The sequence below is a fragment of the Rhynchophorus ferrugineus genome, unplaced genomic scaffold (genome assembly GCF_030347505.1).
Source record: "Rhynchophorus ferrugineus isolate W39M unplaced genomic scaffold, kcgeb_rfMv2 rfM1, whole genome shotgun sequence".
NCBI classification, from domain to species: Eukaryota; Metazoa; Arthropoda; class Insecta; order Coleoptera; family Curculionidae; genus Rhynchophorus; species Rhynchophorus ferrugineus.
In genome coordinates this window covers 7,111,068-7,120,465 of record NW_027472580.1, presented here as the reverse complement: position 1 = coordinate 7,120,465, position 9,398 = coordinate 7,111,068, and the positions used below count along the sequence as shown (strand labels likewise).

The 9,398-nt window shown below is 30.7% G+C and overlaps 2 non-coding genes across 2 annotated transcripts; both read left to right on the top strand.

The window, feature by feature from the left end:
- The first annotated feature begins 1,095 nt into the window (after positions 1–1,095).
- Positions 1,096–1,167, top strand: TRNAQ-CUG (transfer RNA glutamine (anticodon CUG)). Its single transcript has one exon. It is a non-coding gene; the product is annotated as a tRNA-Gln (tRNA).
- Positions 1,168–1,522: 355 nt separating this feature from the next.
- TRNAQ-CUG (transfer RNA glutamine (anticodon CUG)) lies at positions 1,523–1,594 on the top strand. The gene has a single exon. It is a non-coding gene; the product is annotated as a tRNA-Gln (tRNA).
- The last annotated feature ends 7,804 nt before the right edge of the window (positions 1,595–9,398 follow it).

The window sequence follows — 9,398 nt, the reverse complement described above, 5'->3', positions numbered from 1 at the left end:
CAGTTATCGTTACTGCTGAACGGTACCAAGCCATGTTTCGAAATTTTCTTTGGCCTGAAATGGAACAGCAAGGACTAGAGGACAGCTCGTTTAACAACTCAATTATTGAACGACATTTTTCCACGAGGATTAATTTCGCGAAGAGGTGATTTAGCATGGATTGGCAGATTTAACAGCATCAGACTTTTTTCAAATGAGGTTTGTTAAAATCAAAAGTGTAGACCAAATAAACTTTTTTTGGAAACCAAACTTACTTATCTTTTCTCCGAGCAAAGTTATAAGCAATCAAAATGGTAGCGGGACCTTTTCCACGCGTTGTTTAAGAATACTAATAAGATACGTGACAATTATGGCTTCCAATATTATCACGCATACATTTAGTTCTTAGTATTTTGGTGTTGCACTGTCTGGTTCCTAATGGCATGAAGTTGAAGGTACTGATCAGTCTACTTCAAACCAGAGATACTAATGTGCACTGAACAACTGCCGATGTCAATATTGAACTTGTAGCCATATTACGTTTTCGATATGTTAAAGCAAAATATCTGTTAACATAAATGCAATTATCGATATTGGCTTTAATGAAAGATATGCGAATTAAATTACAATTAGAATATCTGGACCGTAGCAAAATTCTTTGGAAAAGAATACGAATCCTCACATTCTATAAAATAATAGTGTTGTGCTTTTCCTTAATTGAAACATATTACTCTTGCTGTAAATTCTATAAACACCTTGTTATAACAAGAATTTTGCTTATAATTATTCACGTTATTTTATACAAATTTCAGATGAAATCGTAGGAGTAAAACTAAGAGTAAAACAAAGATTGGCGCAATTTAACTTTCCATTCGATTTATTCCATCATTTATATATTGTATGAAAAAAAAAATTGAAGCAGAATTACTGCTTCAATTAAAAACTGCTGTAAAGGTTCCATAGTGTAATGGTTAGCGGTATGGACTTTGAATCCAGCGACCCGAGTTCAAATTTCGGTGGAAACTTGACAGTATATTTAGTGGCATATGAACAAATATAAATAATATAAATATAAAATATCTGTTATCTATCTTGCTTCAAGAGAAGAAATATAAGGGTTTCATGGTGTAATGGTTAGCACTCTGGACTCTGAATCCAGCGATACGAGTTCAAATCTCGGTGGAACCTTGACAGTATTTTTAGTGGCATATTAACAAAATATTTGTTCTGGATCTTGCTTCAAGGCAAGTAATATATAGAGGTTCCATGGTGTAATAGTTAGCACTCTGGACACTGAATCCAGCGATCCGAGTCCAAATCTCGGTGGAACTTTATAAGCGACATTTTTATTTGCTGCAACAAGACCTGTATTAATTCTTGCTTCAATATAAATATAAATTTAGGAATATAATTAGGGAATTTTTTATTATATTCTGAGTCTGTGAATGTGTTCCCAAATCTCAATTAAATATTTATAGATTTTTAATTGGAGTATGGGAAAACACCCTCTTCAATTTTCTAGTTAACTTTAAAGAAGTATAAGGGTTCCATGGTGTAATGGTTAGCACTCTGGACTCTGAATCCAGCGATCCGAGTTCAAATCTCGGTGGAACCTTCGTCTTTTTTAACTTTTTTTTTAAATACTTTAATATATTTAAAAGTTAAACGGAGGCTTGCAGTCTGGCACAATATTTCGACCCGGTTACCCGTACACATTAAATTAATTTGTTATCTTTATACATAATTCTTGTTAAAACTGGAAGAAATCTCGCTTTTTGTTGTTTTTGTAGTGATATATAAGACGCTCACCAACACAAGCGCATTGATAATTTTCTGGTTTCCTCAGGCTTCTCACTTTTAGTTAGTGAATATTTCCTTAATTCATTCTTTTGGCTCTCTAGCTTGATAAGGATGACTCAATAGGGTCATTATCAACGATACACCAATCTCATGTCTATATGAAATTGTACCGGACAGAACCCCAATTAACAAATGATATTTTCTCTGCAAATTAAAATATTAACAAGTTATATATTGCTATTACCCTAAAAATCGGAGAAAGAGCTCAGAAGAAATGTATTTTACTGTTACTGTAGATATTTACCAATGCCAATTGCATAAATTGAGTGAAGTAAGAAACACTACCAATAGCGAGTAACAGACGTAAAGTCATTCTAATAATAATAACACCTGAAGAAGTGCAAAAATGGATCGACGATTGAATCACTTCTAAACCAGCATCATTCTTTCGACACCGTATCGCCATGTTACCAAAAATATATGAAAATACTGTAGAGATTTATCGAAAATACTTATATTAATATGTTATACATTAAGTTTTCTCTATACATTTTTAAGCTTAAAAAAATTTATTACTTAGATACCAGTCGTTCCCGACTAACCTACAAACTGTCTTTACAATATCTTAGATCTAGGTATATATCTAGAACGACCGATGAACCCTATCTTAACCTATGCCATATTAATATTGCTGTTTATCTATTAAATACATTTTACACATACATAACACAAAATCAAATGGTTCGATTCTTTTGAGTCTGTGTCCTGTTCTGGTATTAATCAAGCCCTGTTGTATCTACAATACTTCTCAGGAGTTGTTTTTGAACCTCGTTATAAGTTAATAAAATTATCTGAAGAAATGGAAGTACTTATATATTATGATATAATACTTTGCAGTACAAATACGTTCTGACGTTCACCTCATTAACATTTATGACATCAGAATATCGAAATATTGCCGCATTAACTTAGAATCGTTACCTTATATTTGACAACAATGTCCAATACCAACACAAATCAAACTTAATAAACCGATTAGGTTACATGTTCCAACCCACTAGACAGCATTGTGTTTCTTATTAACTTTGGTAAAATGAGAAGGAAAAATTCAGTCTGAGTTTGAAACGAATTTAACATTTTTACAAAGTGCATTTGGCAGTATATTCGACGTCCTCTACGAAGGATTCAGAACAAAGTCCTGAGAGGTATTGTTGGGGCAACCAAATACTATAGGACTGATTACCTACATCGAGACCTTCAGATACCCACAGTCAGTCAAGAAATCAAGAGAATTGGAAGAGGGCATGAGGAAAGACTCCATTCTCATGAGAATAAGTAGTAGTGAGATGTATATAATAAAAATGCAGCAGTGACATGTATAAACAATATCTCGTAAGAGACTAAGATAGGATCGATGGGTCCTCCTAGTTATATACCTAGATTTAAGTTATCATAAAGACAAATTGTAGGTTAGTCGGGAAAGACTAGTAATAATTTAGTAATTAAATAATAATAAAAAGGCCCTCTTTTAGGCTCTTCGTAGGATATACTGCTTGGCTCCGTCATCATCGACCGTAAAAACTCATAGTGAACGAGAATTGCTGAATATGTCAGATGGAGTATCGTAGAAGATATTTTAACTTATGACAGAATATTTTAGAATGTTGAATTTAGAACATACCTTTCATGACGATATACTTCGATGTTTTTCTATACCGTTTATGAACAATATATTAACTTTAAAATTTAAGTCATCATTACTATTGTTACGTTTTCTATATTCAGAGATGTTGTTAGTATTTACGGTTATTATTTTTGGATCCATGGTTTCAAAGTGGTTTAGATGTCCTCGATATAATTAATCATAACGTTTAGCACGTATAAAAAATGTTAAATATTATAACGTTTTTAGTCACGTCAACCTGTTGGATTTTTTAGTGACTTGACCTACTGCTTAACGTGGGCTCCGAACTACGGTTGCCCGGTAGGAGAGTGACCAAATTAAATCATCCCAGAAAACATCCGGCCTTTCCCAGCCTGGGTATTAGCGTAAACAATTTCCTGGTCGGGTTTTACACTCTTGCCTAGGACAATCAAAAATATTAAATAATTACAAACATAGAGATTCGAACCCACGACTATCGCAACATTAGGAGGTCGCCTTTACCACTGCTCTTATCCGGCTTTGGCATGCAGAAAGAGAAGTTAGGTTAAAATAGAGTATTAAGAAATGTTTTAAAATAAATAATTAGTGTTGAGGATATTGGAGAGATAATTAGGTAAATTTGTTAAATATGTTTACAAAATTAGTTATTTCCCAAAATATCTAATAGTTCTAAATAGTTTCTATAATATCTGCATTTTTATAGCTTTATGGCAGTACTGAATGTGATATTGTGAAAGTGATTAGCAGATGCAGAATTCTTTCCAAGTTGGTATGACATAGATATGTTCTAATTCAATTATTTAATTCATTATATTAGAAGTTAATCTTGTGAAATCTAAAGAGAAAGACCCATATTAAAGGACGCCTTGGTTCACTTAAATTTTAATTGATAGAAACTAACTAAATAATGCAAAGTAAAGGTGTTTCATTAGTTTACTAGAAGTATAGCTGAAATCGTTACCTGTGAGCAACCAGAATGTAACGTGAATCAACAACAATAATAAACCAACGGCAGTTCGTTAAGAGGGCTATCAGAGAATTTCTCCAGCTACGAATAGAGAACTAGTTTTTTTATTAACTAAATTAAGTAGTGTATATAAAATAGACCATAAGTCATCTAGAATAATATGTAAAACTAAAATTAATGAAGTCCATAAACAGTTAAGAGCATTGTCTAAGATTTGGTGAACTGAAATCGCAGATTAAATGCTCCATCAAGCATATGCCTTTAAAAGAAATATTAAATCTAAATAATAATTTCTGGGAGATGAAATTTACTGTGTACAAAAATAAAATATATTTCAAGATTAAGAAGATCATGTTGTTAACAGATGTTTACTCTTAAGATATGATGATTCAAGTCAGGATAATTTTCATCGAGTTAGTGTAATTTTATTTGTATGATATAGGAGAATTATTAAGCATCTAGGACTTTTAGGTCTAATACTACATGAAATCGTGAGTAATTGGTAGATTTTTAATGATCAAATAGAACTTCGCCATATTTAATGCGGCATTTCGCCGCAATGCTTTCGCATTGTTCCAGTTAGTTGTCGCTTTCACAACTATCTATTCAAGCAAGAGTTACCATTGAATATGTACGACCTATTCCAACAAATCCTCTCCGAAACAATCGCCGCTAACAAAGATGATACAGATACCCTAAAAAATGTCTCCAGCTCCCCATAAAATACACCAACCTCGCTCTAATGAAAGAAGAGGTCGCCATACAAGGCAATCGATGCCGATTACACTCTGTTAGAATAAACACATTCGCGATGGGGCATCGCTACCGCCATCTCCATTCCTGGCTGAAAAAGATTTTCAGAGCCTGTTTTGTGTCGCCTAATTGGAGACGGACCTTTTTTGTACGCCGTAATAGTGTCGAAAGAAACAGAAAAACTCTTTTCAACCTTATTATCCCAGTATAAGTAAAATTGTGTACTACAAGGGGTACGTAATTATATATATTATATATGTAAATATCTTGTATATAAATATATTTTTCATAATAATACTTTTTTTTATATAAACTCCAATCCAAATTGGTTACATTGTCAAATCTTTTGATCAGCAAATTTGCATAAGGTTTTAAAAACGATATATATTTAATATAAAAAACCTAGTAATTTTTCAAATTATTGTTCATTTCTGTCTGATATTTTTTCAGGATTCAGCAAGATAAAATAAGTTGAACAGTCAGAATTAGGAGAAGGCTTCAACATTTGCAGACCATATCAAGAGAATGTCTCCATGCAGTGGATTACATTAAATCATTGCCTTGTGTCATTGAACAGGAAAATATGAAAATTCCATTTCTTACTCTCACAGTGACAAAAAGACGCCTGTTATTAGTTTTATTATCGAGAAAATAATAAAGAAATTTCCAAGAGAATTTCTAATTAAAATGATCAACTTATTAAATGCTTTATTCAGACTACAATATGCCCCAAGACTATGTAAGACTAATCTTTGCTTTATTCGGAATATGAATTTGTCGGTATTGTTCGTGAAAATTGAGTTTGACCAGTCAAAAATGAATGAGCTATTAAACTATTAGTATTTAAAAAACGACTCATTGAATAAGATTATGTTATAGATAAAATTAAAATTGCTCCAGAACTTTTCAAAAATGATGGAAAATGATAATGGTTCTATAATTTTTTGTGAATCTCGGTACTATAACTGTCCACAATTTATTAATTGTTTAAAGTTTTGTACTAAAGATGATGTAATATCTTAGTTGCTTTCTTTATTATTGGAAAACTGGTGGCTTGAAAGATTAGAACTAAATTAAGTATTACTGATTGTTAAGGCAAAAATTGTAAAGAATTATTTGGAATTATTATTATTTTACTGATATAACATATAACTATAGTAAGTAAAGTTTTTCACATAGATATTTACATGGGGGAAATTAGGGCTTTTTGGGTGCCAAAAGATCATCTATCAATATATACAGACTCTAATCATAGAATGTTCAAATTCGCACTTAGACATTCATTAATTATTGTTATTTGATATGAGAGAATCTGCTACCAAAAATAATTGTTAGAAAGTTGTGGTGATGTTACTTTGGCATATGCTAATTGTCAGTTTTGATCTCAATGATTGAAAATTTATGATTTTGCTGTAAGTGACAAAGAATGACTTGGGGGACCAAAAAAGTTTGAGGAGAATGAATTTGAATGAATACTTGTTAGGATATATGCGAATTTTTTTAGAAACAAAAAACAAATTCGGCGCTTTTTCAACCGTCGTTCATGAAATCTGGTCTAAAATTTTATGGTCAAATTAATTTTGATTAAAAATATTCAAAGATACACCAACGGAATTAACAGTGTATAGAAATAAAACAGAAATTCTACTTTAAAGGCATATAAAAGATTTTGATTATTTCTGAATCAAAACAGGAATTGTGTGAATCCGGCTATTTTATATCGAAGTAATCGAAGGTTTTCATCAAGATTACATCTATTCAACCTTCAGTACACACATTCAACAACATATCAACACATCTATTTACATACCTAAAAAGCCACTATATATCAGTAAATTAAAATATGATTCCTGTCCCTTTTCAAACATAAAAATCATTTTATAGAAAAGAATATTTTTATCAAGGGTAGAGTAGTTCGCAGTCTTTCGGAAAACCATTACATTCCTTGGAAATGAGTGTAAAAATTACAAGAAATATTCCGAAGATGTGAACTAAAACTTGTTTTTTTTTCATAAATACATTACAGGATGCCCGTTTCAATTTATGGAACTTATTGAACAACGAACTACAAAGTTGAAACAACATTGGACGTCATTACTCACTATCATCACATATTTTGAAAATAACTCTCTACTAGATCACACCATAAATGATTTTTTCTAAGAAACTTTTTTTCATATTTTTGAAGATATGGCGAGATAGGGACTTCTTCAATTTTAAACCTTGTTCCAGTTAAGCTATGAACCATGATGCATGATCTAAAGAGATGATAATCAGAAGGAACTGTAACTGGTCATATCGTTTTATTATCAGTTTCCATGTCTTTACATTTTTCCCACCAAATATAAACATCTCTAAGCAATCTCTATTCTCTAATTCAACTGTTCCCAGTTGTATCGAGGCTCATTGAGAGTTTCAATCCAATAAATATTATTAAAAATGTAATGTATTGTCTTCGAACTCTTTCAACAATTGCGAAATGATGGAGCAGCAACAGCGTCAAATTTTAAAAATATTTGAAAATCACAAAAGTATGAATTTCGAAAATGCAATTTTGAGTGTTCTTTAACTAGCGTCTGTATGCACTGAATAACTCAGTAAGATTAAGTGGAAAACCGTTATTTTATGCAGATAAATGCAAAACCACAGAATTTAACGGTTAGGTTACATTGTTGGCATTTATACCAGTAAATTTCTTTGATCAAAAGCTAACTGAAGACGCTAAAATATTTAATGAGAACGAAAATATAGAATATAATATTTATATTGATTTCTATATTATTGAATCGTCATTACTCAGCGCAAGCTGTTAGGAGTTAGAAGTAAATTACATAATTCTATAGTCTTAGATCTGAAATATTCCTAAATCGTACTAATTTATTAATAAATTATTATTAGTTATACATACAACCACCAGCGAAAATAGATACTTAAGTTAAATTATATGATTTAATGATTAATTTACAGTTCTAAAATGCATATGCCTTCCCATATAACTGTTTCGATATAAATTGAAGTAAATACGTAGTTATATGGAACAAAAATTATCAAGATTATTAGGTTACTTACAATAAAATAAACAGAAATATTATTTACGATTTATGTGGAGAATAATATAAAGATACAGGTAATATAACACCTTATTTTAATCGGTATTTATCCAATTTACTCCTAAAAAATCTACGTGAGCGTTATATTTTATGTAATTAGTCTAGAACCGTGGAATTAGTTAATTTTTAATCACATTTCGACTTTCTTAACTAAAGTATTTTGTGTCGTGGAGCATTTAGCGAACGCTAATGGCAATTCCACGCCAGTCTATCATGAGTCTGTTATTTAAGAGAATGTGATAAGATTTCTGTAGCATTTCCCAAAACAAAACGTATTTCGACAGTAACTTTCCTTTTTTTGCTTTACTTAGTTGTTTCATAGTTGATTTCACTAACTCCTAGTCATCTTTTTTGTAGTTTGTTAGTGACACATACTTCTGAATACTAAAACATTATTAAGAATCGTAAAATTTCATATATTCTTGTGTTAGATGACTGAAAATGTAACTGTAACAAAATGATAGATATATAGTTTTTGATTAGCGTCTATATACACTGAATAACCCAATAATACTAAATGGAAAATCGTAATTTGATGCAGATGAATGCGGAACTTCATAATTTAACAGTTAAGTTAGTTTGTTTCCATTTAAACCAACATATTTCTCTCTGATCAAAAGCTAACTGAACACGCTAAAATATTTAAAGAGAACGAAAATATAGAATATAATATTAAGATTGTTGTCTTTAGCATTGAATTGGCATAACTCAGAGTAAGCTATTAGAAGTTAAGAAGTAAATTACATAATTCTATAGTTTTAGATCTGAATTATTCGTAAAGCGTACTAATTTATTACTAAATTATGATTAGTTATACGTAGCATCTCCAGCGAAAATAGATACTTAAGTTAAATTATACGACTTAATGATTAATTTACAGTTCTAAAATGTAAATGCGTTCCCATATAACTGTTTCGATATAAATTGAAGTAAATACGTAGTTATATTGAACAAAAATTATTAAGATTATTAGGTTAGTTACAATAAAATAAACAGAAATATTATTTACGATTTATGTGGAGAATAATATAAAGATACAGGTAATATAACACCTTATTTTAATCGGTATTTATCCAATTTACTCCTAAAAAATCTACGTGAGCGTTATATATTATGTAATTAG